The sequence below is a fragment of the Nilaparvata lugens genome, chromosome 7 (assembly GCF_014356525.2).
Source record: "Nilaparvata lugens isolate BPH chromosome 7, ASM1435652v1, whole genome shotgun sequence".
Taxonomy (NCBI): domain Eukaryota; kingdom Metazoa; phylum Arthropoda; class Insecta; order Hemiptera; family Delphacidae; genus Nilaparvata; species Nilaparvata lugens.
The window spans coordinates 64,974,234-64,984,606 of NC_052510.1; the positions used below are offsets into that span (position 1 = coordinate 64,974,234).

Below are 10,373 nucleotides of genomic sequence, written 5' to 3' on the forward strand. Positions count from 1 at the left end.
CGACGAGGATGGGATTCGAACCCACGCGTGCAGAGCACATTGGATTAGCAGTCCAACGCCTTAACCACTCGGCCACCTCGTCCTTGAAACTCACAATCGTTATTCACGGTTCTAGGAGCTGGGCGTCCCTGAACTTCATTATAAGCTTAGTAAACGCTCTGTCCTTGAATATTGGTGCATGAGATTTACTTCAAACCTTCATCAGTATTCCATTGAAATAAATTCAAGTCATTTAGGTACCGTAATCTCCCATACATCAGGAACTATACAATATTTGATTAACGCGTTTCAAATGAGCTGATTCAAATCCGATAAGAATGCAATCATTTACCAGATTGACAATTATTATTTGAAGTCAGTACGATAATTTTTCATCATATAAGTAAACTACAATAAAATATGAAATTCTCGTGATAAACTTTAACAAGAATGGGATTACAATACTCAGATTGACAATATTTCGAATGTCGAGTCAGTGAGGTAGAATACATCAACTAATCAAAACTCCAACAATACGGTACATTATACTATAGAGAAAAGAATACAACTGTAACTTATTCTAATTAAAAAGAAAAAAAACTGTTACGGAACTATTTTCCAAAGAAAAGAATGCAATATTGTTTTATTTCCTCTCTGATTATACTATAGTGAGATTTACATTATAACGTCAGTGGAAAAGATATAGAACGGCATTATTGCCAAGTTTCTTTTTCGACTGCCTTCTGTATATAGGTATAGTGGTTAATGTTCCTGTCATTCAAGTCGTCCAGGTATATCTGATTTGATATTGAATGCTGAATCTTGTCACTAATGATCAATTTATACCTTAAAATAAAAGATTCTATCCACCTGGAAAATATGTTTTTATGAAATTACAATAATTTCTGTAATTGAGTTTGAGATGAATAATATCATAGATAAAGGATAAGCATAAGCTACATTTCTTGTCTATGATAATATTCTTGTAGCTCGTTGAACATATTCATAATAGTTCATCATTGTTAATATTATTCTTCATAGCCTATAAACGATTTAGCTAAAAACGTTACATCGAGATAAAATTAGGATTCAATAAGTGAAATTATTGTAACAAAAAAATCCGACGAGGATGGGATTCGAACCCACGCGTGCAGAGCACATTGGATTAGCAGTCCAACGCCTTAACCACTCGGCCACCTCGTCCTTGAAACTCACAATCGTTATTCACGGTTCTAGGAGCTGGGCGCCCCTGAACTTCATTATAAGCTTAGTAAACGCTCTGTCCTTGAATATTGGTGCATGAGATTTACCTTACTTCAAACCTTCATCAGTATTTCATGAAAATAACATGGATGTTTCTCATTCAATAAATGCTTGCTTACACATATATATAAATATGAATCTTTGCTCTATGAAGTGGAGTTTGCTGTTTTGAATGGGTAGCATCAAATTAGTTACCGTACTACAATATTATTATCTAGAACAGAATATTATAGATTCAATTCAATTAATTATTGTTTATATAAGTTACACAGTTTTAAACCATTTAAGTTTCAAGAAGAAAATATGAATTTTGAAATAGTATTATCTGTAGTAAACTTGATCTATAATTAATGAAAATCCAAATGGAAAGCGAATTATTACACAAATTTATTCTTTGTCACACTTATTCTAAAATCAATTTTTAATGCTGCTCTACAGAATAAGAGAACGGTATTCAAATCTCATTCATAAAACGATAAAATTGGAAAACAAAGTGCCATGATGTATGCTTGTAATAAGTGACTTATTTCATCATAACCCAATACATACCGGTAATCCATGATAACATAGAAATAAGTTAATGTATAATTCTATTACATTGAGCATCGAATGAAGATGAAGAATCATGAGGAGTTGGAGAAGAAGAACTTGAAGTGAAAAATAATGAATTGATTTTCGAAAATGATTGGGAGTGGAACATCAGTATTAATCAACTGCCATATTCCAAAATCAACCCTGGATTATCGACCAATATAGAACACACACCCCATAGGATTGATCGAATAGAACAGAATGAAATATAATGAATTTTTTATTTGATGGCTAGGATGAACTAGAAAATACCAGTATAATCCAAGTCAACAAACTGCCCTAGTCCAAACTCAACTCACTTGATCAAGTTTTCTGCCAAACTGTCATCATAATTTAAAATATTTTAGGTACTTTTAATTGGTTTAATGATGATGATATTGTATCAATGAAAAGTTTTTAAAAATAAATACTAGAAATAATATTCTTGAAAAAAATAATAGAAATACTAGAAATAATATACTAGAAATAATAATAATAATAATAATAATCATAAATAAAATAATGATATACTAAAAAAATACTAGAAATAATATACTCAAAAAAAAACGCCAGAGAACTGTATTTTTTTTAATTAAATGATCTTATTGTACAATATAACATTCTCCAAAATCAATACCCGTATTAAATCAGAGACAATTAATCCAAGCTACAGTATTTAACGGTATCTTAGATTCATCATTAAACCTAATATTCTCGCCAACCTAAAAATACTTACACCAGGTTGCACAAAAGTCTGTTAAGTACTAATCTCAATTAGATGCCACGAGAACCAATCAGAGAATCCTTCTTTTCAAAAAAAATCCTTTTATGATTGGTTCTCGTGGAATTTAATAATAATTAAAACTTGACAGGACCTACCGGGCCTACAAGAAATAAATTTTTAATTTATTCTAAAAATAAATTAAAAAGTGTTGTATTAAATAGATTAATTTTTTGTGAAATCGGGTCTGTGAGAAATAAATTTTTAATCTATTCTACACTAAATTTTTAATCTATTTTATCAATTCTACTTACCTAATGGCGACGACGGCAGAAAAACCTCCTCCCTGAGCGACACGGTCTCCCCCTCCTCCTCTGCCTCCTCATTGCCTTCATCCTCCTCCATTAGGGGGGGCGCAGCAGGGGCATTGCCCCCCCTCGTAGCCCCAGCGCTGTCTGAAGGCCTTGGCACCCCCGTCGAGCCGTACCCGGGGTAGTTCCACGAATAGGGCATCGCCGATCTGGGGGTGGAAATTTGAAAATATTATTCAACTATATTAGAAATTATGAGATAGATGGAACACTGGAAATTTGTCTATAAATATGAGGAATTTGAGACAATATTCCAGTATGGAACACCGGATTTTTGTTTAGAAATATAAGGAATTTAAGACAATATTCCAGTGTTCCATTATGGATAAATATTACTATACCTCACCAGAAACAGTATCTGAAGTCAATTATTAAAATCATGGTTAAAATTTTTTGAAAAGGCAGCTTGTATGTTGAATTATTATAGAGAATTGCTAGTACCTATATCTACGCTAGTAGCTAGCACTAGAACTATTTTTTATATTTTTATATAAACACGACAAGTTTTTTGAGCACTCATGCCATTTTCAAATGTCAAAAGTTACTATTATTTAAAAGTAAAATATGCTCGAAACTACGGTAGTAATTTTGCTCAAATACTGTAGTAATTTTCTATATTAAATAGCATTATATTTTGTAAAGTAACAGATTTTTTATTGCCTTGGATTCCCACAATGAGAGAAAATCGCTCATTGATCTAGGGTACAGTAGGATTCCGAGGCTATTACCAGAAGAAAGAATGCAAGTCTCATCTACTAAGAATTAAGGTACCTAACTTATTTAATTCACAAGTTGATAATATCAGTATTATACATTCACTGTTCTAAACATGAAATTAACAAATTAATTATTGTTCAATTGTTCATTGATAAAAATTAATACTATTGAATGTTTCTATCATATTTACATCAATGAAATACACACACACACATAATCATGAAATGCGATAGAAAATGAGATTGGCAAACCAATAGTTCAATTGTTCATTGTCGGTGGTCGGTAATATTGAATGAATTATCTTGAAATATTACAAAGATCCTGAAGTATAACAATTTTAAATTACAGAGAATTCCAGTTTCAATATTGGAAATATGATTGGACGTCCAAAGAATTTTGAGGCTTGATTCATAGAAATTCAAAAGTCCTTCAATCTCAATATAAGCTCTTACACTAAATTATTATGATTTGATTGTATGGTATGAGATGTTGTGGTATTTTTCCATAATTGAAAGAATAAGACTTTGATATTGTCAATACCACTTTTATTTATTCGAAAATCAATTTATAATTCAGAACCAGGTTTCATGGTAAAACCTACCACATCTTCAGCTGAACTAATAAGTTTGTTGTTATTGGAGGAACAGGAAATCCTGTTTGAATTTAATAATTTGAACTAAATTATTACTTAATTCTCTGTGTACTACTCATCTCATGTCTAATGTGAGGGACTATCATGACACAGGGACTATACCTAATTACATTACATATAAATATCTATGGAACAGGCTACTAACGTGAAAATGGGAAAAATTCATGCACCACACATGAGATGAACATGAAAAACTCATAATAAAACTATCAATTCAATGTTATTTGTTTGTGAAAAAAATCAAAAGTACAAACATTTGGCAGCGGATTCAGAGGTATTTACATCCAACTCTAGTTTACTAAAGAGGCAAAGGAAATTCAAATTGTTACACGATTCAATTATTAGAGTTTAAAGTATCACAAAAATATTGTGTCTTGAGCTAAGCAAAAATATAATGAATGATCAAAAAACCATAGGATAATAAAAATGATTAACAATGAGTTTTAGCTAGCAGTGGATGAACACTAGTATGTATTAAAGAAATGGAAACACAATATACATCATTCAGCAGCAACAGAAACATTATAAAATTATACAGTAAATGGAAAACCGAAAAATATATACACAAATACATAAATTAGGCGACAAATAGGCAGTGAATGCCAAATCACATCTATCATAAACAAATTGAATACGGTAGTAAATAAATAAATTAGGCAAAAATAATAGGCAGTGAAGAATAATATCAAGTCACACCTACCATACGTGACTTGGAAATAACAAAAATTGTAATTGAAAAAACATGAAATATTATTCTAATCTTCTAAAAGAAAATCCATTGAAACCATGCTGAAAAACAAAGACACTTATAAAAATCAATTTCTTATGACAAACCTTCAAACGATTTCTCATCCCAAAAATCGTCCCAGGAAAAAGCTGCATGGAACAATAGAATTGACAATTTCAATGAAAATTGACAATACAAAACCCATTATCAAAATTAATCGATGAACATTATCAATAAATCAATATACATCCAGTGAATGATTTATTATTTGTGATAACACATTCTTTCAATAGAGTTGATAAAATGTTTGAATTGAAATAGCATGAGAAAAGAAAATACAAACTTTTGAGAAGTTCAAACATAGAGGTATCTTTGATTATATTATAAGTTTTCAAGTCTATTTTGAGTCAATAAAATCTAGCTATATCATCCCTACCCTAATGCTACCTATGATCATAGAGAAATAAAATCTATAGTTCATCTTTTAGATTTAGTTCATCTCTGCTATGATCAATCCAATATGTTATTCAAAAGTATCTTTTCAATATTTTTCTGTAAAGAACATGAGCCCGAATCAATTATCTCTCTTATTGGACAGCTTAATATTAGAACCCTTTGGAGCTGTATCAATATGGAAATTTAACTAATAATTCTACCATAATTGGAAAATAGAATACCTGAGAAAAATTAATGATAAATTCAATTCTAAAGCCAAGTTTACACCAGATTTTTCAATATTAGAACCCTTGGAGCTGTATCAATATGAAAATTTGATTAATAGTTCTAGCATAATTGAAAAACAGAATAACTGAAAAAAATTATGATCAATGTAAAATTCTAAAGCGAAGTTTACACCAGATTTTTCAAGTGAGATATCAACAAATTTAGGCAATTCGTTGCCAATCTCTCAAAAACTACTGGAACATTATAACTTGTTCTCTACAGAAAAAATTGTGAACTTTTTTGAAGGAAATTATTTTTGAACAACATTTTATTGACAACTCTGGTGTAAACATGGCTTAATAGTATCACACACATGCCACTGTCAAGGAAATTCTAATACTTTTTGTGTAGTTAAGAAGTTGATATTGAATAAAAAGACCAAGAAATTGTCAAATACCACAGATTTTATTGAAACTTAATAAGACCGGTTTCGGTTGTTATACCAATTATACCATTGTCAATAAAAATACAAGAAAGAGTTTATCAGAGAATAAAATGAAAAGAGTTTATCAATCTCTGATGGTATTTTATTTAATAAGTAATTCTAACATCCATAAGTTATAGTAGACTATTTTTGAAAAAAAAATGCTACAACTTTCTCAAATAGATTTACATTAATAATATTCTAAATATTCATTAATAATATACATATTATAACATAACATTAATAATTAAATATTCAGGCAAGATACTCAAAAATCAGCTGATAGTTGCAGTGATAGTAGTTTTAATTTTTCTGCTCAAAATTTTCAAGTTTATCTCAATATTATTGAAACTTTTGGATTGTTTAGTGTTATTTCCGGCTCTTATCAACCCTTCGAAATTCAAAATTCATCAGTCATATCTCGAATGCGTATTCTCTTGAGTGTTAATCTTTGTGAAAACAGAAATTTTAAACTTAACCTCACTTTGGACTATTTATGGCCAAAATCAAGGAATTGAAGAAGTTTTAGGCAATTGCCTGTTTCTCTTTCCAAATATCGTGTTTGTGACTGTTCAAATAAATATAATAAATAATGATACACCTACATGATACCGTAAAGGTGACATCCGACCCACATTTGTAGATAAGTTATCCATAAATATAATAGACTATTTTTGAAAAATTAGCAACAACTTTCTCAAATAGAAATACACCTACATGATACCGTAAAGGTGTCATCCGACCCACACTTGTAGATCGCCTCAAATTTGTGCTGTATTTACGCCGTTTTCGCTTCCACCTGTACATCTATGTGACACTTCACTCTGTCAGCATTGATTGAACGAGAAACACTAATATTACAAACAAGAAATACTGACAGATTAACATGAATCTCACTGCATACTATGACACTACTTTCAGCACAACCTTTCTACAACTAAAGACAGAACAGAACTGAACTAAAATCCTCATACTGGACAATAATATCACAGAGGAAAAAGGATATCCTATCTTCTATCCTTCTCTTGAGACAATATACAGCAAAGCGTGAGAAATTATCATTCTATAGTGAGGTCCACGTTATAATGACAGTGGAGAAAGATAGGAGAACAACGTTGTCCCCTCTGTCTTGTCGATGCCTTCTATACACTGTAGCTGATACTGGTTTATTGAAGTAATATTAACTGTTCATTCTCGTTTAAAATAATCAATTATATTTAACTAAGCAAGAAATTATATTTTTCAAAAATGTCATAATGGATTTTCATAATTAATATGAAATATTTTGTTAATTAATTATTAATTCTACATTATTATACAATTATTAATTGTTCATTTTCGTTTAAAATAAACAATTATATTTTATTAAGCAAGAAATTATATCTTTCAATAATTTCATAATTAAGATTAAATATCTTGTTAATCAATTATTAATTATACATTGTTAAAAGTTGATCTGGCAACAGAGCAAAGCGAGAAAGAGATAGCGCTATCCGCTGTTGTTGGATGATAGACAAGGATAGCAATACCATTGCTAATCAAACACTGCCATTATAACGTGGACCTCACTATAGTGAGTTTCACTAGAATCTGTCAGTATTCCTTATCGATATCATATCAATGCTTCCTATTTAACCCGTGCTGACATTAGGAGATGAAAGCGGCAAGGACAGCCAAGGTCACAGGAAAAGTTAATAAAGCAAAGATTTTCCCCCAGACAAATCATAACCAACGTTTAAGCGGGCACTGATCTCAGATTAAAAGTTAATTGGGCGTTAACAATGGCTGTGGGAGAGTTTGCAAACAGTGGTACATTCAATTGTTAGGCCTCTGAGTAGAGTAGTTAAGTTTGTCAGTTATTGTTTGCAGAAATATGAATCTTTGTTTGGTTGGTCTAGAATCTTTTCTCGAGAATACAAAAGTGGTATAAAACTTGATTTATTGTAATCATTTTATTGATTTTTACATTTACAAATTTTATACTGCTTCTGAATAGAGTAGTGTTTGTCAGTTATTGTTTGCAGAAATATAAATCTTTGTTTGGTTGGTCTAGAATCTTTTCTCGAGAATACAAAAGTGGTATAAAACTTGATTTATTGTAATCATTTTATTGATTTTTACATTTACAAATTTTATAGTGCTTCTGAATAGAGTAGTGTTTGTTTGTTATTGTTTGCAGAAATATAAATCTTTGTTTGGTTAGTCTAGAATATTTTCTCGGAAGTACAAAAGTGGTATTTGGCATATAACTTAACTTATTGTACTCATTATTGATTTTCACATCTACAAATTTTATACTGCTTCTGAATAGAGTAGTGTTTGTTTGTTTGTTATTGTTTGCAGAAATATAAATCTTTGTTCAGTTAGTCTAGAATCTTTTCTGAAAAACAGGATATGAGTTATTGTAATCATTATTGATTTTTCACATAAGACAGATTTACAGTCACAGACTTCTAACATTCACCCACAACTCTTCATCAATTTGAATCACCCGCAAGGAACACGCAGAAGGAACATGAACTTGGCAATTCCCAGGATCACAACATCAGCTGCTCAGAGGTCAACCACATATTTGGAACCAAACATTTTCAATAAACTGCCAATAGCTATTAAAGAAACAGTTCCAATCAATTCATTCAAATCGAAAACAAAAAAACTGGCTCCTGTCCAATAGAATCAATCATGGAGAACAAAAATTCTAATAGATTGCGAGTCATTACAAGCTCATGAAAACCACATTCATATACACAAATTTAAAAAAGAAAATTGATAACCTAAGAATTTTATAAAAATTTAACATAAAAACATTTATAATACTTATGGGGGAAAAATCATTAAAATGAAGAAAATAAGAATGAAACAGTATGAAAAAATTTTCATAGAAATAATTAAATAAATGAATTATTTTTATTTATTATCCCCATAAGTATTAGGCTATAAATGTTTTTTATGTTAAAATTTCACAAAATTTCTACTTATCTCAAGTTATCAATTTTCTTTTTTGAATTTGTGTATATAAATTAATGTGGTTTTCATGAACTTGTAATGACTCGCAAGATATATCTTTATTAGAATTTTTTACTTTTGGCATAAAATCTTGAACAATAGCAAAATTAGTGGCATACCGACACATATTCATATATAATGGGGACCACATTTTCTTAGATCAGCAAATAATCAACCAATTGTATTAATACTTTGTAAATAATTGTAGCTTATAAGCTTTTTGTAATCATGTCTATAATTTGAATAAACTCCTCTGGTCGTGTTGTACCCTCGACCAGAGACATTATTGTTATTATTATTATTTACTAATTTCATACTGCTTTTAGATCGAGTTTTGTCAGTTATAGTTAGCAGAGATCAAGATTTTTGTTCTGTAAGTCACTTATTTATTCAAAGATCGAAGGATTAAATGTTTGGATAAATACTCACAGCAAGCTCTTCACTCCTATAGGCTGTCAAGGTTTGTTCGTCCTGAAGTAAAACGCAGAAATATGGCTCCCATTCCACATCGTGTAGTCTTGTTCCTGGGCCTATTTCTTTGTCTGAAACAAATCGAAAAAAATCAATAAATCAATTGAATCTTGAAGTTATCGAGGTTAAGACAATGAAAAACATATAATATTGAATTGGTAAATTTAAAATAACATTAGTTTCACGAAAATACAAAATGACCATCATCACAATAATAAGATCATAATGAATCATCCTTGAATCATCTATCAGACCAAATTTGTTGTTAAAAATAAAATACACAGTATAGTAATACAATATTGAATATCTAATTGGGAAATTTGGAATAATAGGAGTTTCAGAATAGAGCAAAGAGTGTCTATTAACAATTATTCATTGCATAAAACATCTCATATCTCATCAAATTTGTAGTTAAAAATAAAATAATCAGTATAGCAATAGAATATTGAATATTTATTTGGGGAATTTGAAATAACAGGAGTTTTAGGAACAAGCAAAGAGTGTCTATAATAACAATTATTCATTTTATCTGACCAAATTTGTAGTTCAAAATCGAATCAATCAATCTATCTGACTCAATTGTAGTTTAAATCGAATCAATCAATTTTCTGACTAAATTTGTAGTTCAAAATCAAATATCCTGTACAGTAATACATAATACACCGTGATTCAAAAAGAATACCACAACTTTGAAAATTGATAAGTCTGCAAAGAATAAACAGAGAGTAAAGCACTATCTGTCATCGATT

At 30.0% G+C, this 10,373-nt stretch overlaps 1 long non-coding RNA gene and 2 other non-coding genes across 3 annotated transcripts; all 3 read right to left on the reverse strand.

Moving 5' to 3' along the window:
- Trnas-gcu lies at positions 1–82 on the reverse strand. Its single transcript has one exon. It is a non-coding gene; the product is annotated as a tRNA-Ser (tRNA).
- Positions 83–1,100: 1,018 nt separating this feature from the next.
- On the reverse strand, positions 1,101–1,182 carry Trnas-gcu. The gene has a single exon. It is a non-coding gene; the product is annotated as a tRNA-Ser (tRNA).
- A 1,671-nt stretch (positions 1,183–2,853) lies between these two features.
- Positions 2,854–9,695, reverse strand: LOC120352511. The gene is made up of 3 exons (XR_005571894.1): positions 9,583–9,695; positions 5,108–5,149; positions 2,854–3,053 (listed from the first exon to the last, which is right to left on the reverse strand). It is a non-coding gene; the product is annotated as an uncharacterized LOC120352511 (long non-coding RNA).
- Between the last annotated feature and the right edge of the window lie 678 nt (positions 9,696–10,373).